At 43.0% G+C, this 22,765-nt stretch overlaps 1 protein-coding gene and 1 long non-coding RNA gene across 6 annotated transcripts in view; one reads left to right on the forward strand and one right to left on the reverse strand.

The window, feature by feature from the left end:
• The window catches only part of ZNF462 (zinc finger protein 462), a 144,293-nt gene that overhangs the window by 102,805 nt on the left and 18,723 nt on the right, over window positions 1-22,765 (reverse strand). The gene's annotated exons all lie outside the window — the stretch shown is intronic.
• LOC309360463 lies at window positions 11,595-22,311 on the forward strand. The gene is made up of 3 exons (XR_014164174.1): window positions 11,595-11,819; window positions 20,065-20,300; window positions 21,157-22,311. It is a non-coding gene; the product is annotated as an uncharacterized lncRNA (long non-coding RNA).

The raw sequence follows: 22,765 nt of genomic DNA on the forward strand, positions 1-22,765 counted from the left end.
GTGCTCATCTCGCTCTATGGGCCAAGGGAGCCGGTGTACAGCTTCCAGTCATGTGGCCAGCATGACTGACGTGCTTCTGGCGAACCAGAGCAGTGCACGGAAACGCTGTTTACCTTCCCGCCAGAGCGGTACCTATTTATCTACTTGCACTTTGACGTGCTTTCGAACGGCTAGGTTGGCAGGAGCAGGGACCGAGCAACGGGAGTTCACCCCATCACGGGGATTTGAACCGCCGACCTTCTGATCGGAAAGTCCTAGGCTCTGTGGTTTAACCCACAGCGCCACCCGCGTCCCAATAGGGTGGTATATAAATTCAATTAGAGTAATAATAATAATATTCTGGATCAGGGATGGGGAACCGAAGTAGCACTCTAGATGTTGTTGAGGTCAAGCACAGCCAGCAAAGACTGGGAGGATGGGAGCAGCTGCCCAGAAACATCTGGCGAGTTATCTCTGTGCTACAAGGTGCATTGTGAAATTCATACCTGTAGCTTCTTTTCCTGTGACACAGCCACACTAGATCAAGCCTATGGGCTGCTTGCAGCTTCCCCCTTTTCTACCTTTGCCCCACTCTAGCGGGGTGGGGGGTGTGTGTTGATTTGAAATACTAATTGTTCGCAGCACTCCCTCCCATGGAAATACAAAGAGACTGCCCAAATCCATCAGGAAAAGATGCCTGCATAACTCATTCTCGGGATTCGGAAGAATATGACAGAGCTGGAGTGAAAGCCTTGTTTGGTGTTTGCCAGTAAGTGTGTTGAAGGAAAAGGAGAGGGGAGGACAAAAAGAGATGGAAGGATGGGGGCAGAGATTCCCCTGTGGCTGGGGGAAAATGAAATATTGGTGGAAAGAGACAGTGAGAGAAGGAAGTGTGACTGAGAAAGAGATGATGAGAGCAGTGTGGTATATGAAATTTGGGGAGAGAAAGAGGGGAGGGAACAGAAAACAAGAGCAGAGGTTGTGGGTGCAGATTTCTAGTGGTGCAGAGAAACAGGGAGGGGGAAAGAGTCCTATGAAGTACCATATTTTTTGCTCTATAAGACTCACTTTTTCCCTCCTACAAAGTAAGGGGAAATGTTGTGTGCGTCTTATGGAGTGAATGCAGGCTGTGCAGCTATCGCTGAAGCCAGAACAGCAAGAGGGATTGCTGCTTTCACTGTGCAGCAATCCCTCTTGCTGTTCTGGCTTCTGAGATTCAGAATATTTTTTCTTGTTTTCCTCCTCCAAAAACTAGGTGCGTCTTATAGAGCAGAAAATACAGTATAGATTCATGGAATTGTAGAGCTGGAAGAGACCATGGGGGTCATCTACTGTCAAGCATCCCCAAACTCGGCCCTCCAGCCGAATTCCCATCATCCCTGACCACTGGTCCTGTTAGCTAGGGATAATGGGAGTTGTAGTCCCAAAACAGCTGGAGGGCTGAGTTTGGGGATGCCTGAGTCTAGTCCAACCCTCTGCAATGCAGGAATCCTGTCCACAGCTACCTCTGGGTGGGCTCGAACCACCAACCTTCTGGTTAACAGCCCAACGTGTTGACCCATTGCACCACGAGGAAGAGGGAGGGTTAGCAGTGAAAAGAGTTCAGGAAACAGGATGCACTATGAGAGCCCCTAAGAAAATGGAGGCTAACAGAAAAGGGTAGAAACACACACAAAAATGCTCTTTCATGGTAAATATAGCCCCTTAACATTAGTAAGAAATATAAGAGTGGCCCCCAAAATTATCTGAGTTTTGTAGCTCAGCCATATAGTGACAGCAAGATCCTTCAAAGAGAAAATAAAATTTAACATAGAACAATTTGCATTTTTATGTTCTGCTCAGAAACAGCTTCACCATCTTGATTTAGGCAATATATTAAAAAAAAAATTGTCCAGTAGGACCTTAGAGAACAACTAAGTTTGTTATTGGTATAAGCTTTCATGTGCGAAGAAGTATGCGTGCACACGAAAGCTTATACCAAGAACAAACTTAGTTGGTCTCTAAGGTGCTGCTGGACAATTTTTTTATTCTTTTATATATTTTGACTGCATCAGACCAACATGGCTACCTGCCTGAATCTTGATTTAGGCACAATAACTATTTTTCAACTGTGGAAAGTGGAGGTGTTAATTCACTGAATAATCAATCTAAAGCTCAGTGATATATCACTGATATATCAGTGAAATTGTAATCAATGGCATTCTGGTGACACTTTGTGGAGGGCGAGGGTATTTTGGTTCAAATATGCTACTATAATAGGGAATTTAAAAAGGGAAATAATTAAACACGGCCCTCCATCTAAGCACGAGCTTGCGCTCCTACTGATGTTTTGGTTCCATGCAAATCTCTTTAAATTGAGTTAGGAGACAAGATGAGTTTATCATATAAAACATCTTGAATATATTTATTGCCTCATTCCAATAGTTCTTTTATTATGAGAGGGAAAGATTGCAAGAAGGCCTTCAGTCACTAGGCACGGCTACAGATCATGCCCTGCTCATTAACTTCCTCGTAAGGCAAAGATGATCTCAGGCAGCCTCGCCATTTATTTCCTGGAGCCAAAGATGTCTACCTGACAACTCAGCATAGCTACACCCACTGTATAAACAAGTACAAAACCCACATGAGGTTTATTGCTGCAACAAGTGGACAAGGTTTCACATGAAAATATCACAAGACAAGGCTGGCTGCAGAGCAGGGCACCATCCAAAATTTGGGGGAGGAGGCAGAACAACAGGCTATCCAGTCCTAAATTACCAAGAAATAAGTTTTGCTAGAGAAGATAACAGGCAGGTTAGGAATACTAAAGGTTTATCTCATTTTTTTATTTAAAAAAAAAGCCATGACAACAGTCTGGGACTGCTTAAACTCAAACTGGCCCACAAAAGCGATCAGTCCTATCCTCGCTTCTTCCAATTTCGACTTAACTGCCATGAATTTAAGGACTGTCGGGAACTGCAGGAAGCCAGGCCTCCTGAAGGAAACTCGGAATTCCACAGAAACACACTGTCCAAGGTTCTCTTTCCAGTTAAATCAGTTTCAAGCTGGTTTCAATTTGCAGTGCAGATTTGACAGAACTATTTTAACCACACGCTCCCTCTGGGCTGCCCCCACGGCAGCGCCGGTGTGTACTGTAAACTCTGCCCGCATTATTTGTTAACTGTTATCAATATAGAGATGGACACTTTTTTACGCCGTATTTATATCTTTAATGCTGCTTTTATTGTTCTCGGGTTTTTTATTTATTTAAAAGTAACGGTTTTATTTCTAGTGGAAAACCACCCTGTGAAGTTTATTATACGGCAGCCTATAAAAGGGCCAATCAAATAAATAAAGCAAAACAACTGACTGCAAGACAGGAGATTCCGACAAACTTCAGGAAAAACTCTGACAGCAAGAGCCGTTCAACAGTGGAATGGTATCCCTCTTGAGGTTGTGGACTCTCCTTCCTTGAAGTTTTTTAAGGAGAGGTTGGATGGCCATCAGTCATGGATGCTTTAGCTGAGTTTCCTGCAACGCAGAGGGTTGGACTCGATGACCCTCAGGGTATGGCTACCATATTTTTGTCAATGAATCCTGGGTTTTGTTTTGTTTTTAAAACTGAGTAGCAACAGGACGCGGATGGCGCTGTGGGTTAAACCACAGAGCCTAGGACTAGCAGATCAGAAGGTCGGTGGTTCGAATCCCCGCGATGGGGTGAGCTCCCGTTGCTCGGTCCCTGCTCCTGCCCACCTAGCAGTTCGAAAGCACTTCAAAGTGCAAGTAGATAAATAGGTACCACTCCGGCGGGAAGGTAAACGGCATTTCCATGCCCTGCTCTGGTTCACCAGAAGTGGCTTAGTCATGCTGGCCACATGACTCGGAAGCTGTTTTCCGGCTCCCTTGGCCAATAAAGCAAGATGAGCGCCGCAACCACTGAGTTGGTCACGACCTTATAACCAGGATGGTTCACAGAATAAAATGAAAATATAAAACTGCAAGATACACCATCAAAACAAAAATAAGAACAATCTAATAACCAGTGGTTGCATGGCTTACTTTCTACTTTCCACTTGCCAAATTAGAAAATATGGTGAGGGGTCCCTTTCTTTACCTTTTAACAACAGGGAGTCAGTAGTGGGGATGGTGAGGCAAAAGACCCTGGGCCCAAGCACACATGCATATTGTATAAAAGTGCAAAGCCCTTATTTTGCACCCAGTGAAACATAAATGTGCAGTTTTTTAAAAAAAAAACTGGGCAACGGCACGCCACTCGCCCGTGACTCCCAAGCCTTCCCCAATCTACTTGCCCCTTTGTTTTGACAGATCAGGGGAGGCCCGGGAGTCATGGGTGGGTGGCCATTGCCCAGGAGGGGCCAGCCTGGTAGTGCAGTTGGCTCTGGCTGGCTTCAGGAGCTGCTCACTGCTCGCTGCCGTGACACAGGAAAAATGGCGGGCACCACGGCAGCGGGCAGCTCCTGAAGCCAGCCAGAGCCAACTGCGCTAACAGGCTGGCTCCGGGCTGCTGAGGCTGCTGCTGCCATGTTTCCCAGGGACAGATTTGCAAATCTGGGGACACTCCAGGGACGCAATTTGTCCAGGGACAAATTTGCAAATATGGGGACGTCTCGTAACTGTACCTCAGGGTCCCTTCCAACTCTACAATTCTATGATTCTTACCTTGCGGTAAAAGCCTAACAGGAAGATGGAAGCCCTTATCCAGAAGCTTATTTCCTTACTTGAAACTTAACAACAACCGTTGAACTCTCCCCTTTACTGTGTGAGAAAGTCTGAGATTGAGAAGAGAGAATCTTAGGGTAGGTACTTGCAGTACAGTCCCAGCTATGTTTACTGGAAGTAAATCTCACTGTGTTTATAAGAGTATACAGCCACCGTAAGCAAGCATCTAGAAAATAATTGATAATTGAGGCCACATGCTCAGTACAGACAAGTCCAACAGTCTGGGGAGAGGCGGGGAAGGGAAAGAAAAGAGGAAGGCTGGCTTCTTGCAATTGGCTACTGTAAAGCCTTTGCTCTCAGTGTAAATTGGCAATTCCCAATCGTTCCCAGGTTGGCAGAGACAGTTCTCAATTCTAGGCATCCTTCCCAGACCAGAAAGCATTTCCACAGATTCCGAATACTGGCGCAGAACACACATAGGAGGCAACGAAAGTACACCTTGATAGCAACAAAGCCATTATTTTTGCCCCCACGAGTCAGAAATATAACAGGCAAACTTGAGAAACGGAGGAAGGGAAAGGCAATGTGTTCTGATCAATTTCTTTTTAGAATTTGCCTTCATTTCACCCCAAATACTATTCAGCAAATTTCATACACACACAAACAGAAATTGGGCAGAAATCTTTGGGAGGCAATTTTCAAACAGCCCTTGCTATTTACCAAGGGGTGTTAGGTGATCACTGGCCGTTTGGTTAGGTTGCTGAAGTCACAGATCACAATAAGCAGGACTGCAAAGATAAAAGTCGCAGAAGCAAACACAGAAAACATAGGAAGTGAAAAAGAAAAGGTGTGAAACCTATTTTGAGCACCACTGCCACGCTGGAATTCAAAGTATTTAGACCTGAAGCTATTTCTTAGAAGTGAATAAATGATACTCGTGTCCTGGAATTTTAATGCACTGTGTACTGATTTGAAGAAAGAGGTGTTCCAGGAAACATTGGGGTTCTGAGCCTAAGTTGCAGGATCCCCATCTCTACCAAGGTGCATCTTCATGTTTGCTATACAGCTTTTGGCGAATGCTGAAAACACAACTCTTTATCCTGGCCTTTGACGCCTGAGATTTGTGTTTTCAGGACACATTCCATCCCTGCGACTTGCCTTAACTGTTTTTAATTCTGAACCCGCTAGCAGTTTAATAGCAGCAATGTCAAAATGAGCAAAGTTGTGGCCCATCCAAACAAACAACGTCCTAGTCAAGTCCTCAAGAGCTCCTGTGTCTTGTGACGGCCATCAGGTAGCAAAACAAAAGATTTAACTGAATCCCCGGTAGGCAGGTAGCCATGCCTGTAAGGCGATTTGCCTTTGAAGGAAGGTGACAAGTTGTGCAAGGCTGCTTGGCCCTTCCTTGTACAAGTGACGAACTATTGTGCAAGCAAGCAAAAATGGGGAAGGGAACAAGCCACTTCTTTTCCTATTGGTGTAGACTCCCAGACTTTCGCTTTGCCTGAATGTTATAGGGGTTCCTGAGTCCAGTGCCTCTTTCCACCTTGGAGACTATGGCAGAGCCAGGAAGAACTCTTATAATATCACCATGAACTGTATGAGTGTGAGCCTTTGGCTGGGAGAAGGGAGGGAAAATGGCATTACTCCTGTTCTTACAATACATGGAAAGGAGACAGCAATAAGCTACGACATGTCCTTCTGAATAACCTCTGCAGTAGCTAATGCTGTTTGCTTAGGACTGTCAAGAGTGTGGCCTTATTTGGGTAGAAGGGAGCATTCCTATTTGCAATAACTCAAGTTCTGCAGTTTGGGCCTGATATTCACTAAATGCTTCAAGGAAGGAGGAAAAACAGCACACCGGGAGAACTTGGGTAGAATCACTGAGCTGTTAAGCAGGCAGAGTGCAAAACCAAGACATACTTTTTCCAAGTCTCTGTGAGTCTGAAGGCAGCCAAACAAGAGCTAGCACTTGCACCTTTGCTGTTATCAGAGCATGTGAAGTGTGAAAGGAACAAACAAATCAGCTGGTCCATCTCCAAACCTTGCATTTCTTGCCCAAACTTTGCAGTCAAATCATTAAGATTTTGCAAAAGGATGGCTTCTGCCAGCCTCAGTGTTGCAGATGCTCAGTGTTGCAGACAGGGGTGTGTCTGCATATCTGAAAGTGCAGTTTCATCTTTCAGTACTGCAATTATTTAACAATGAGGGCAGATTCCCCCTATTTCAGATGAGATCAGGTTCCTCTAAAACAGCCTCCAACAACCTTGGGTCCCCAGATGCTGTTAAACTACGGCCTTTATCATACCCAGCCAATGGCCAAATGTGATGAGGAGTTAAGAGTCCAACATGGCAGCTCTGAAGAGAGAGAGCAAGTTAGAGATCTGCTCTTCGGGCTTGGGCTCAGAAGCTACACATCAAGAGCAGTACATCTGTCCTGAAAGTTGCCCTACATCCTAGTACAGCCATACCTCATGTTACGTCCGCTTCATGTTACGTTCTTTCAGGTTACGTCCCGCGGTGACCCGGAAAGGGTTACTTCCAGGTTTCGCCGCTTGCGCATGCGCAAAATGACGTTATGCGCATGCACAGAAGTGGCGAATCGCAACCCGTGCGTACGCAGATGCGCCACTGCAGGTTGCGCTCTTTTCATGTTGCGAACAGGCCTCCGGAACAGATCCCATTCGCAACCAGAGGTACCACTGTAGAGTCCTCCCCCAGTTCTCTGATATGGTTTAATTGGACTACACGCAGAACTGATCCAATTTATTGTACCTTAGAAGTTTGCAGGACTGATTTACCTCTTGCCGTATGCAATGGGCTCCGCTAGGAACCTGTAACCTATCCCAAAAACTTAAGGTAAGACTGTAGAAGCAGTTGGGGAAATAAATGGTTCAGCTTTCTGTCATGCCTTTGAAGAAATGGCACACCTAATAACTCCAAGAGTCACCAATACATGGCTCGGGAGATTTTAGGAAAGAGGGAAGCTAAAGGAAACTGAGAGGCTGCGTCCCAGGGAGGCTGAATAAGAGGGACCTGCCTGGGTCAGGGAACAGGGCATGCAAAACAGATAGATGATAGATAGATAGATAGATAGATAGATAGATAGATAGATAGATAGATGATAGATAGATAGATAGATAGATAGATAGATAGATAGATAGATAGATAGATAGATAGATATATGGAGAAGGATGTGCTATAATATGATTAGTGAACCAGCCACCCAGAGTGGATTCAGGCATTAATTTCATTAGTATGATTCCTTGATGTGTCAGAGTATAGACGGGTCATTAGGTTTGTATGTTTTTCAGACCACCTTAGCCCTCCATATATATTTAGTTCTTGCCAGTTTTACTGACCTGCTGATAGCTGCAAATTAAAAAGTGTCTCCCCGATGTAATACCTGCAATGGTACCTTGAAAATAAACCCCAAAACATGTGCTTTCGCCTGCTTGCTTATACATATCTGTCATTTGCTTGACAAAAAGGTGGGGTCGTTTTCTCTTTTATGCCACAAATTTCTCTGCCAGATCACCTCAAGATTTGTTTATTTTTTACTTACTATGGTGACCAGGCAAGTTATGATATCTGTATATTCAGATTGTTGTTGTTGATGTTTAGTCGTGTCCGACTCTTCATGACCCCATGGACCAGAGCACGCCAGGCACTCGTGTCTTCAAAAATCCCTGTAGAAACCACCCTCCCCATTTTTGTGTGGTCAGTCTGCCATGAGTAAAATTGGCACGGAAATGTGGGCATAAAGCAGAGCTGATGTGAGATATCTAAATTGGCAAGGGGCATTGTTTTCACCTGAAACACATTTCATGGGGTAGTTTCATTGACTTGAAAGCAGAAAACGCATGTTGCCTTCTAGGGTAGGTGCAGACTATAAAATTGCATCAGTGACCGAACCAATCAGGCTTCGGAAAAAGCTCAGTGATTAAGACTGTGTGTTGCTTAAGTAAGATTCTATTAATCAGAAATCTAATAGGGGTCTTTTAATTAAGGCACACTTGCAAAATGTTCTAGTAGTTAGCTCCTTGTTGTTTTGGACTTTTACACACACACACACAAAATAAATAAATCTATTTTACATTTTATCTGCTGCTTGCTTCCAATGATCACCTCCAAGTTTTTACATCATGAACAAGTCCTTCTACATTTCTATATAGATCTGCTTACATCTGGTTCACAGTACTAAATATCTCCTTCTTACAGCAACCCAGTAGGGTTGCCATATTTCAAAAAGTGAAAATCAGAACACAAACATTGTTGAGGGGGAGGCGGCAAAGTTGTGGAGCTTTTTAAATTTTTTGTTTAGTTTTTGAGTAATTTCAGGAAATTTGCCAAAATCTACACTTCCAACATGGGTTGCCATTTCCCGGACATTCCAGCGATTTCCACCCAGACGCAATTTGTGACGGCAAAGTCCAGGAAATTCTGGATGTATAACAACCCTACAGCCCAGTAAACACAAGTCTGTGTTATCCCAATATAAGACGTATTTAGACTCACTGAAAGCATTAGTATGGCAATACTTTCATATGCGCCTTTCCCAATTAAGTCAAAACAAAAAAATGCCTTCCAGTAGCACCTTAAAGACCAACTAAGTTAGTTCTTGGTATGAGCTTTCGTGTGCATGCACACTTCTTAAGATACAATAAGGTTGTCTGTGGGGACCCTGAGGGTCATCTAAGTCCAACCCTCTTGCAATGCCGGAATCTCAACTCAAACATCCAAGGCAGATGGCCACCCAGCTGAGCCCCAGAGCACCTTCATGGGTTGGGTTGGGGCTAAAACTAAGGAGAGGCTTCTGGACCGGGCCCCCTGCCCCCCCCCCAGCAGAATTCCATCCATTATATTTTATCTACACAATCAAAATGAATTTCAGGAACCAAAAAGTCCTATTGAAAAAAAATGGCTTTTGAGACGTCTGGCCCCCCAAATAGCAACTAGGCATTCCGTTTTGGCCACCGCAACCCTAGTTTAATATTTTCCTTTGGATTATAACCCAGATTTTCTCCAGAGCTTATAAAGCTGATAACTTGCTTCTGTTCTATATAAAACAGCTACTGATAAAAAGAGCCACATTTTCCCTTCTAAGAACAACAAACTTCTGCTTACGCCACCTCCATCACTGCAAAACCTTGTTCCATATTTGCAACTATTTATACCACACCTCTCATCATCAGAAACTCCAGAGCCTTGACACTTTGGGTTAGGTTGGAAAAGAAATCTGATAATAAATGAGGGCAGAGTAAAATAGTCTTTGAAAAGAGCACAAAAGAAGATCTGAGAGATGTAAAAGTTAAAAAGTATAGAGAATAGAGAGCAATGCAGAGCTGCTGATTTGTAGGAAAATGCAAATCCTAGGAGACCACCACCGGAATCTACAGACTGTAAATTTGAAACCAAACACATGCATACTTTTTCACACAATTCACAAGACAATTAACCTGTGCATATAATTGCAATGGGAAACTGTGAATGCGAACAGAAGAGATGGTAAAGAGGTTCCTAAGGTGACTATCAGCCAGAATGCTCAGGGACCACCATCTTATTATTTAGGTGTTCCCAGCCATGTATTATCAAATAAATGAAGAAGAATAAAAAAAAAGACACTTCCATATTTGTCACCCATTTTTCTCAGATCACGATCAAGTTGCAAGAAGGGAGATTCCGACCAAACGCCAGGAAGAGCTTTCAGACAGTTAAGAGCTGGTTCGACAGTGGAAAGGTCTCCCTCAGGATGTGATGGGCTCTCCTTCAGTGGAGGTTTTTAAGTAGAGGTTAAATCCATGTCCATCTGTCATGGATGCTTTAAGTTCAAATTCCTGCACTGCAGAAGGCTAGACTCGACCCTCAGGTCCCTTCCAACTCTATAATTCTATGATAATGAGCAGGGGTCAGCAAACTTTTTCAGCAGGGAGCCAGTCCACTGTCCTTCAGACTTTGTGGGGGGGGGGCAGACTATATTTGGAGGGGGCGGGGGGGAGAATTTCTATGCCCCACCAATAACCCAGAAATACATTTTAAATAAAAGCACACATTCTACTCATGTAAAAACACCAGGCAGGCCCCACCAATAACCCAGAGATGCATTTAAAATAAAAGGACACATTCTACTCATGTAAAAACACACTGATTCCCGGACTGTCCGCGGGCCGGATTGAGAAGGCGATTGGGCCAGATCCGGCTCTCAGGCCTTAGTTTGCCTACCCAGGATAATGAGGGATAGGATCACAGGCTAGATATCAGAGGGGAAGTTCCTCACCACCAAGCCCAGAATTGACAGTTAGCAGTCATGACCCATCAAATTAATGGGAGATCCTCCAAATGTGTTTTATGGTCTGTCCGATGATTGACAACACACACACCAGGCATTTCCTGGTTTCTTGAGCTTCTTTTGGGTCTCCATTTATGGTTGACAGGCTCTACTCAGCTTGGAAGATGCAAATTCTTCCTTGTAGGGTGAAAAAAAACCCCTGTTGTCTGACACTTTGAAGGAAAATACATCAACAGTGGTTAGGGCAATGCAATGGCTTCTCAGAACAGGACAAGTTGTTCTCGCTCTTGCACACACAGAACAGCCAACAAGTCAGAAAAGCCTAATTTCTGTCCAGGCAAATGGAGCTATTAAGTATCTGAAACTTGACTTCCTATATAGTCAATTTTTTTTTCTCCCCTGCTGAAGGCAGCAAACATACCATCTGGCCAAGACAGCACACAAAAGGGCCAGCTATTATGCCTTATATTCAAACAAAGCATTTCCTGGACACCCCCCTCCCCCCCATCTCTAAAAGCCAAATCATTTGGGCCAGGAGCCAGATATTGCACTTTATAGTGTGTTAGTACTACTGAACTTTGTTCGCATGCCCTTTCCTCTTTGGGGAAAGCCTTCCAATTTGCTTTTCTGAAACCGAGCAGCTGTCTGTATGGGCGAGTATGGGGGGGGGGATTAAAGTGGAGATCGCCTTTCTAGAAGCACAAAGAAGGAACCCTGAAGGCCTGCAGTAATTCAAACCAGAAACCCACACCTCTGAGGCATTCTTAAATAATATTCGTGTAATCATTTTCACTTCATACTTTGGAGGTACAACGTGATGAACAGAAAGGTCTTCTTCAACAATCCCTTCAAGTAAATCCACCAAAAAAAAAACCCAATTCTAGTCCCAAATGTAAGTAACTATGCAACCTTTAAAAGACATTTGAAGGCAGCCCTGTATTTGGAAGGTTTTAAAAATGTATGATGTTTTATTATGTTTCTATATATGTTGGAAGTTGCCCAAAATGGCTGGGGCAACCCAGTCAGATAGATAGATAGATAGATAGATAGATAGATAGATAGATAGATAGATAGATAGATAGATAGATAACTAATAATAATAATAATAATAATAATAATAATAATAATAATAATATAGGATGTCCTTATTTTAACCGGAGAAATATTGGAGAGTATGTGAAAACAAATTCCTGCACAGAAAACATGCTCAGAGTTCCCTAAATTCTATGAGTATGTCCCTCTGCCACCTCACTCAAGACACTATTCTGCACTCCTTTCTGACTGGCAGATCTCGGGGTCGTAGCAGAAAACAAAAGCAGATCCCACAACACTGACGGCCATTCGCCTTCAAAAGCTGAAACCAGAAATGTCGCGAGTAAAATATCTTATAATAATTTCAAAACAGCCTCCAAGAATAAAAAAGAACTCTATTTTCTCTCCAGCAAGACTGACAACAATAGAGTGCAGAGCTTCCTTTGCGAGGTTGATCCATAACGGAGGGGCCAGCACCAAGAGTACCCTGCCCTGTGCACTCACAGAGATACAACTACTCTAATTGAGGGCACACGGGTCAAGCTATCATCCCCCAGTCAGAGTGCTAAGGGAAGATTATGATGTTCTCCACCTCCTCTCAGCATAATGGATACTTCATATGAAAGCAATTGCTCCCACTCATGTGTAACCTCATGGCGGCCAGGATTAATCCCCTATAAATCAAAGTTACTAGATTTGGTACAGGCTGAAGGATCTGTGGAAGACACATTCCCTAAGAGTATGAGGATGTTAGCATTGAGGGTGGGACTTGAAAATATCCAAAGTAAAAAGCTACACTTCCCAATTTGAATAACGAGAGCTCGCGCATGCAAAGGAAAGACCTGACTTCCGCCATCCACGCCTTAATTAAAAGCCAAATTAGATCAGTGCAATGTGCTGTACATGGATCCGTCTTGGAAGTCTTGTCCTGAAACTCCGGTTGGCTCAAAATGCAGCAGCAAGGCTGCTGATTGGTACCAGAGAACACAGCTTGCCAACCTGCCAATTTGTTTCTGGGCACAATTCTAGGTGCTGGTTTGGATCCACAAAATCATAAATGAGCTGGGTTGCCTGCTCCCATACAAACCTGTCTTAACTATCAAGATCTCTTCTGAGATTGCTCCAGAGATCAGCCACAGCATCTCACCTCTGGAAACTCCTTCCATTTTTCAGTTTCCCCCAATAGTTTTTATGCAACAGCAAAATGTTGTTTATCATCATCACCATCATCATCATCACCACTGGTTTTTAATGCACCTTGATTTGAATGATAAATTATTTTTATGTACTGTTTTAAAATTTGTTTTACATTGTAAATTTATTACTAGCCCACTAACCCCCCCCAACACACTTGTATTAGTCATTTGAGACCACATTTCTAAAAAAAATATGTTTAGGGGTACTCTCATTTTGACTCAAGAAAATCACCATTTTATAGTTCAAATTGGGGGGGAGGATACAGTAAATGGACAAAAGTACAGATTCATAAAATGTTTAGGGGTATGCGTACCCCTGCATCCCCCCAGAAAAAAGCACTGTGGGGGGGTGTATGTATGTATATTTATCTATATAGTTGCTTATTTGACTGTGTGGATAGGATTCTAACTTGCTATTCACTCACCTATTCTAACTGTGGAGTCCAAAGAGAATTTCAACCTTGGGAGATAAACACTGGTACAAAACATTTTGTTGCCTGCAGTTGAATGGAAAGGAACCATGAATGCCTCTATATGGACTTAATAGTTTTCTTCCAAATAAAGCAACCCTGGTGTATAAAGTTCTTATCATTTCCAAAAAAAAACCTACAGTATCTTTCAAAATATTCCAGCAATGATGACTTCAGATCTATGACAGATTTGACTTTCCTTGTTGTTATCTCCATCGTGTTTAGAGCATACTCTATATTAGAGTGCATTCCAGGAAACGTAACAGCAGAAATAGGTCAACCATTAACCAAATGAAACGGGTTGCTGCTCTACAGATGATGCCCTTCGAAAAGTTGCTTCACAGACTAGCTCTTTAGAATGCATCCCTCATCATGGCTGAAGTTCATGGCTTCCGTGGATTTTCTTTAATGCTGCTTGGGTTCATCTGAAGTTACAGCAAGGTCAGAAGATAGGAGAGACAAGACTCCCCCATGTCAGCAATACAAAAAGAGCGGCCAATTCATCAATCTTATCCCCATGGTTCCCTGTGGTTTAATATGCATGGGGAGATGGTGAACAGGTTTTTCCCAATTTCATCTTTAAAATATTCAGTCGATTCTTTTTTCGTTATTTTTCAGACATCATTTGTGGGATGAAGCTTGTTAGTTTCCATTATCACTTCTCAAAAGTGTGGGGGACGGGACCCAACCTCCAAAAATTATCTCCATCTTTGATAGGTTCCTATATTCAGGGTCTGGAGTGGGGAAAGTTGCCATCAAGAGCTCTACAATCATTTATATCAGACTTGGGTGTCTTTGGAATAATTTGTTATCCCTTTTCCTTCTTTTTGCATTCCAGGAATCACTGGTAAACTGTCTTATAATAAGAGGTGTTCTTTTCTTACTCCTGTTTTCCCACAAAGACCACATCTCAAGACTTCATTGGTCATTCTGAAACCAAACTTAACCCCCACCAGATTCCAAAATTTAATTTTAAACTGTCAGAAGAATTAAATATTTTTTTAAAGAGTGGGAAGACATTGGTCTAAAAAGTTCAGAGTTGGCATGGCCTCTGAATACCAGTCAGTGGGCAAGAACATTTAGGGATCAACACACAACATTATTATTTTTTATTTGCACTTTTCCCCATCTCTCTTTTTCCACTTGATTTCCTATAACTGAAATTCTTTCAATGAAATATTAATCGTAATAATATAAGATCCAGGGAGGGCCATTCTTCTGATTTCAGGCTTCTCTGAAGTATCTTGGTTGGCCACTTTGGAGAACAAGATGATGGACTAGATAGGTCTCTGGTCTTCTCCTGCAACAGGGCTCTCCTTTAGGGCATTTATATTTTCTATTTCAGGCTGAGTGCCGATGTTAATGAATACAGCGATCTCTTGAATATGGTAGAAGGCTGATCTGGGCTTTAAAACTGTGTATCTGCCTGGTTATACCAAACACACACACACATAAATACATGTTTTGCCCTGCACCTGCAACACTTCTACTTTCACAGTGGAATAGGAGGAAATAGATGAATCCAGTGTTCAAAATTAAGCCAGGTGCGTTTTGTGACTGGCATGGGTCCAACTGTGACCACGCTGAGATCTCTGCCAGGCTGGCAACTGGGGAAAGCCAAATGTCACTTAGAGAAGGATCGGAAATATTTTCCTTGAAGCTTGAATTACTGTAGTTTTATTCTGGATTCTTTTCTTTGATTTCTTAATGTGTTGCAAACGGCTTTGAGATTTGGTCTTTAAAATACAAAGCGGTACGGAAACAAACAAACAAACAAATAAATAAATGATCAATCCCATGGGTTGGGGTGAATGGTGCCTAGACATTCCATTATGGCGACCGCACCCCAGGTTTAAGGTGCCATTTGGCGATTAGATAATGTATCTTGAGTTTCTAACACTGGGTGAATCAATTATACATTTGTACAGTAGAGCAAAGGATTATATATCACTCGTTTGCATTTACAGATATGCTTCCCATCTTCCTGATCCAAATGTGACAGTCTTAACCATCGCACCATTATCGTTATGTCTTAAAAGATGTATATTCATAATAGGAGCAGCCACAAAATGTTTGTATCTGTGTTTCGCTGTGATTATTTGCTACCTTTGCAGAGATGTGGGATATTCTTTTCCAGCTTTTCTAATAACCTCTAAGCTAGAGTCAAATGCTGGACTCTGCACCAATAACAAAACCATGAATTTTAAGCCTTGAAATTTATGCAGAGTGGCAGGCCTCCAGTGCAGGCCCATGGATTAGACACATGGGTGGAGAGTTTGTTCTTCCAGAAATGGAAAGCAAAACCCAACCTCTACATTTGGGCATAGTTGGTTTTCTTTGCTTGAAGAACACCTCCTTGCTTTGAAAATAAAATAAAAAATGATGCCCTGGGTCAGAACTGAAATGTCTCTCAGGCAATAATACATTAGTCTCCTACTAAATAATTACTAAGCAAGAATGCAGAAGTTATAGAACCCCTGCCCAGACCAATGGGCAAAGCACGTCTAATATGAATCAAATATGAAAGACTGAAAGAGAGCTAGACTTGATGAAGAGAAGAGTGTAAAGGCCGAGAGCGAAAATCTATTGCTGAAGCTAAGCAAGTTTAGGTTTTTATGACTCAAGAGTGTGACCTGTGTGCCAATTCACTAGGTGGGATTCAGCAAGCCACAGCTCCATCGTGGGACTAATCAGTGCTATTTTTCAAAAAAAAAAAAAAAAAGAGGTGCCAGAACTCTCCATGAACACCTCCCTCGTTCTCTTATAATGTAAATGGTGCGCAGCTGAGAGGTGCTGGAACTGAGTTCCAGCGAGTTCCAGCTTGGGGGGGGGGGAAGCCCTGGGGATAATAATTTTTGTCTATTTTATAGTGTGAATGCATTGATTACTGAGGTTTAGAAAATTTGTGTTATTTTTTGGTGTGATACAAATGTATATACCAAACAAACACAAGCAGTAAAACACAAACAAACACAACTGGTAAAATGTCATAGGGGGGACGACCCTACTATTAGCATAAAGAACAAGCAGGACTAGTAAAATATAGTCAAGAGTATTAAAAACTATGGTTTGCCCAGTAGTGATGTATGGAAGTGAGAGCTGGACCATAAAGAAGGCTGATCGCCGAAGAATTGATGCTTTTGAATTATGGTGCTGGAGGAGACTCTTGAGAGTCCCATGGACTGCAAGAAGATCAAACCTATCCATTCTGAAGGAAATCAGCCCTGAGTGCTCTCTGGAAGAACAGATCGTGAAGCTGAGACTCCAATACTTTGGCCACCTCATGAGAAAAGAAGACTCCCTGGAAAAGACCCTGATGTTGGGAAGGATGGAGGGCACAAGGAGAAGGGTACGACTGAGGACAAGATGGTTGGACAATGTTCTCAAAGCTACTAACATGAGTTTGACCAAACTGCAGGAGGTAGTAGAAGACAGGAGTGCCTGGCGTGCTCTGGTCCATGGGGTCACGAAGAGTCAGACACGACTAAACAACTAAACAACAACAACAACAATTAAAAACCACCATATGCCTGGGTAAACATAAATGGCTTAACTTGACCCGCCCCCCCAAAAAAAATCTTGCAGTGCAGCCATCTCTGGGGAGGGAATTTCACAAACATGGCACCCCGCTAGAAAAGCCCCTTTCCCTTGTTACCATCCACATCACCTCACCCAGCAGGGAAAACTGTACCCATGACCCTCAATGGTCAGTGTGACTTTATCAACAGGTTGGCTAACACCTCCTTGGTCAATTAAATCACCCATTCACAGCAGCTCCATCTTTTCTTATCTGAGCTTCAGTTTATTAGCTCTCATCCAACCCATTGTTGACTCCACATACCCATTCACCACCACCATTGCAACGTCCATATCAGTTAAAATTAAGAAATCAAGTTGGGTGTCACTGGCACTATCAATGGCGCCGCACTCCAAATGGCTCGCCCAAACGTCCCCAGTGGTTTCATGTAGATGTTAAGTAACATGTGGGAGCAGAACAGGATTCTGTGGCTCCAACAGCATGGGGTTCAGTGGTAGCAGAAGTCCCCGCGACCCATTTTCAGCATTCAGTCTGTCACGAAATGAAGCCACAGCTGATTCCCACCTGAGACATAGGGTCCAAAAGGTTATTAAAAGCTGCTGAAAGGTCCAAGATGATCATTAGGGTCACATTCCCCTTGTCTCCTTTCCTCCAAGTCTATCATGGTTTCAGCACTAAACCCCATTCATATCATTCACGTAATCCAAAAGTGTCTGGGGCTGATCCGCAACCACCCACTCAAGTACCGTGTTCAAAAAGGGAATGTTTACAAATGGCTGATGCCTGAGAAAATTCTCAAGTCCAACGAAGACTTTTTAGGAGCAGCCTAACATTCCTCAAGATGGTTTGGACCACACTCTCTCTCAGTAACACATCCTAGATTCAACCAGTACGAGCCAAGAAAGGCAAGAATTGAACAATCAGATGGTCAATATCCAAGCAACAGCAAAAATATGGTTTTCTGGTCCCATTTGTGCTGCATCTTGTGACTCATTTTGAATACCCTGAAAGGTATAACTATGCTGATATTTGTTTTTATTATGCTATTAATTATATATTGTTCTCCCTCTGTTGCTTCATGTTTTGGGGGGTTGAAACAGGGGGACTAATAACATTATTAAGGAGACTGGTGACCTTTGAATGATTTCCTAGCCTACCTCCCTCTTTATGCTGTTCATTAGCTCTTGAAAAAGAAGTGGCCATTCATCTGCTACATAAGGGGAGTTAATACAGAATAGTGTTGAAAGTCATAAGGGACCCATTAGTAGTATCACTTTGCTTAGGGACTGTGGGTATATTAGTCCTCAGCAAGAGGGAGGAGGGAAAGACCCAGAGAAGTTGTTATCTTCCTGAAAAACGGGAAAGCACAACGTTTTACTACATTTGTCCCTACTGGCATGATGCACCCATAAATAGCTCAAGGTACAGAAGCTTCTGCAAGTGCAGAGAGAGAGAAACACGGTGATAATGTCTGCTGTTGTGCTGCCCTAAAGCCAAAGTGACTCGCAAGGCATGTGACTAAAATGGAATGTATGAGGATATTAATCTTAAGTCTTATGATGACTGCAAAACAATGGACACTGGGTCCTTATGTGAAGATTGCTACTTCCTTTTGGCCAACATGTCCTATTAGCTAATTGATATCTTCCCCAGCCACCCTTAGTCATTAATAATTAGCTAATTAGCTAAATTTACAAGCTCTTTGCAGTCATGGGAAGCATATCCACAGTAAAGCCACAACTGTTTATGTGTCTTCCCTCCATGAAGTGATGCACACATGGGACTTCTCTCATTCTGTCCTCCAGTAACCCTGTAAGGTACATTAGGCAGACAAAGTGAACGGCTATATGATAACTCAGTGAATTTCACGGCCAAGTAAGTGGCCACTGGAACCCCATGTTCTTTATCTCTAAAACCCAACACTTGATCCACACCACATGTCAGTAGTTGAGCCTGCAGAAGATTCTGATCCCGGAGCCTGAAGTATGCTAGGCAGCCTATATTACCACTACCCTTTAAGCTCAGCCCAGAAGAAACTACTAGACAACCAGCCAGACTTTTAAATAAGTCTCTTGAAAAACAATAGACCAGAACAGTTCACGTGGAAAGGTCCAACACCTACAAAACTTTTGAAATCAAAACTTGCTATCTAGGCGAAATCAAAACTTGCTATCTATCTGGTGAAGGGGGCAACTCAGTTGCTATTGCTCCTTGTTCTTGCCCAGGATCTACCTCACCACACCCAGCTTGGGTTCATTCCTAGTCAGTGTTCGAAATGAGCCAAGCACATTTTGCACCTAGCTATCGGCCAAGATGGTGCCTGACATCTCCTCCATCTGGAGGGGCATGCCTGGGGATCATTAGATCTGGACTGTTTTCACACATTAATACCATGTCCTGTAGAATTCTATCCCATAGATATACTGTACTATCGGAATGAATTTCTGGAACCAAAATGAAAAAGTGGTAGGAATAGACCACTATAGACGTGGACTGTCCCTGGATCAAGTGACTTTTCTTCTTTATGCTCCCAAAGCTCTTAACCTGGCTCAAGGGTGTCATCTGAACTAGCCAGATGTTTAACTGAGAATCAATCACAGTCAGTTCATCATTTGAAAAATATGACTTCAGAGCCATCTTACCCAAAAATGGCAATTAGACATTCCGTTTTGGCACCATTTGGCACCTTGCTTATATATCTGACTTTCTAACACTGTTCCTACTCCCTGACATGCCAGGAACCATATTTACCAGCACTATGGTCAATGGGAAATCAAAGTGTTACTCAATTGGTCTTTGTCAAAGAAACTCTGCTTTGCATATTGCAATCATGGATAGAAAGATGAGACAACAGTCACATAAAGTGGACTGTCTTTCAATATTATCCTTTCAATTCCCCAGCAACCTGTTTCAGCCAGTTTCCAGCAGTTCTCCAGAATATCTGCAAGGCAAGAGTTGAGCCCCATCCATCAGAAGTTGGCCTCTACTACTAACTTCTCCTGCCAAGCCCTGCTTCGATGAATGGAAGTAACCCAACTGGCCTTGAGCTACTCATTTCAATGGGTCTCTGCACAGAAGATCCTGGTGATCTGCGCCCACAGACTGCAATTCCCAATCAACCAATAACACAGAGAAGGGTAAACATGAGCAATGTATTCAGAAACCTATCTGCACGGTGAAGGGAAAAAATCAACACTGATTAAAAGCATTTCTATGATATAAAGAACTGGAGAGGAATGCAGGCAGAAAAAAGGAGGGACTGTGTTAGCTCTTCACTATGCAGTGAAGCTACCTTTTAACGAGAAAGCCTGAAACACAAGATTAGTGAGTTGCACCCATCCCCAACGGCTAACCTCAGCTTCATTCAGTGTGAGAATCTGGACGTGAATGTAAACGAAGGTGCCCACTCTTGCAATGTCATTGGCACCAATGTAGGAAGAGTTTGTGTGAGGTGACCAGCCACCAATCTCACTGTAACTAAATGTAAACCTTGAACAGTCAGGCAGATTAGATAAAAACGCACGTCCTAAATCACTTTTAAAAAAAAAACTTCTTGCAGAAGCTAGTGGAAAGTGAGTGAGATAAGGTTCCAGCTACACAACTCTTGTTTCATGTGTACCTTCCCATCCCATGTGCTTCTGGGAAATGCAGATTACACCTCACGACTAAGACCTCATTTGAATCGAGTCACGCCATTAAAATAACATCTAAGAAAGGTATCTATTTGCAGGCTACAAATTCTGCTGAATAGGCAACAGAAAATCAAGAAGGATGTTCTGTACTCATAACTGAGTAAAACACTCAAATGCTTCAAGCTGTAGCTGTATTTATTATTTATTTTTATTATTATTAGCCAATTTTCAAATGCACTTGACGGAGAAACCAACAGCCATACAGGTCACTAAATTCTGACCTTGCAGATCTCCCCATGAGCATTTAGGAATTTCCTTTATGAGAGGTCCTCTAACATGTGCCATTTTTTTCTTCTTCCAGGGTTTCTCTTAATTGCCAACACTGGTGGCACTCCTAATTAAACGGCATGGTTTTATACAGAAGGAAGAAAAAGGCCACCTAATCTATAGGACCTTCCTGTTTAAGAGACAACCACGATAGCGTTCTACTGTTACGTAGCAATTACATAATTGCATGGTCTATCCTGTATCATTTGCAGTATTCTGTACCCTTCTCCACTTAACAGCTACAGCACAATGTTCTCAGATGATTGCGGCTACTGAACAAAACAGCCTCTGCGCTGGAGACAAAGGGATCTGCATGTGACAATGGAGCTTCATCAGAAGCTTAGGACTTTTCACATGACTGAATGCTTCCTTTTCTCCAGATCTGTGAAACCCTCCCCTTCCCAGCCTCCGTTATACAATGCTTTTGGAATATCCTTCAATCGCTTCAGGAGAAATTAAAAGGCAGGTTTGTGGGGGGAGAGGGGAGGGAGGGGGCTGAAGCCAAGAAATCCTGCTGGGTTGAACTTTTCAGATGACAACACACAAAGGTGCTGCTTTATTGCAGAATGGGAAGGCTGCAGTATAAAGGACAAGATGTGGAGCGTTGAGGGGCGGTGTGGGAGAGAGAGGGAAATCTATTTAGACTTCCTGCACTGGCATGAAATGGCTGCTTCTCTTCTTAGTGCCAGCTCCAATGCTTCATGTTGACATTACACATCCTGTGCTGGAGATCCACCCCCATGCTGCTGCTTGCCCAACAGAATTATCTCCTGCGTCACAGCAGTGGCAACAGATCTGCTGGCTCTGCAGATCTGAGAGGCACCATTTCAAAGCTCTCTTAATGCAAGCAGCAACTGGACACACATTTACCAGATACTCTAGTCTGGGTGAGTCTGTGGGCCACTCTTAGCAAAACATTACTCGGCCTAACCTTCTGCTATCCAGATGGTCTCGCTTCCCTCTTGGGATCAGACCCATTAAACTTTATTTCATTACAGCCAAAAAATAAAACTACACACCCAGCCACAACTCTGGTCCTAACACAGGAGTCGTGTGCAGCATTGCGCCTGGTGTGTCTCCAACAGGGCTGCTGAGATGACCATGATCTGAAGAATAATTGGAAACCATAATTCACACACCAACAGAGAACAGAAATCTTCTGGAGGGAGGGAGGGAAACTGAAATGATCTGCTGGTTTAGGTACTCTGAAAACAGAAGCAGCATAGATGCCTACTTGTATTCTGAACAATCACATAGTTCTCCCTTCGTAAGGTCCCGGTTGCATTTCCCCCCTCATTGATTCATTCAGTTATTTTAATTGCCGACTGCAGCAATAGTCCTTAAATTCAAAACGACGCTGTTTACAAAGGACCTTTGTGGTATTCCCTTGCTAGTAGACTCATCAATATAAACAAGGGTGATGAAAGAAGAGAAGCTGGTTGAGTATGGATGAAGGAAGGAGAGAAAATGAGCCATCTTATAGTACCCTCACTGCTGTAATACACATCAACTCCCATCAGCTACATTAAGTTCAACCAAAAACTCATGCTCTCCAAGCAATCACCTACATTAAAATGAAATCACCAAGCACAGTCCATCCCCACTCAAAAAATTACAAGATCTAGATATACTTCTGCACAAAG

Source organism: Podarcis melisellensis, assembly GCF_964234715.1.
Source record: "Podarcis melisellensis genome assembly, chromosome: 17".
In the NCBI taxonomy this organism is placed as follows: Eukaryota; Metazoa; Chordata; class Lepidosauria; order Squamata; family Lacertidae; genus Podarcis; species Podarcis melisellensis.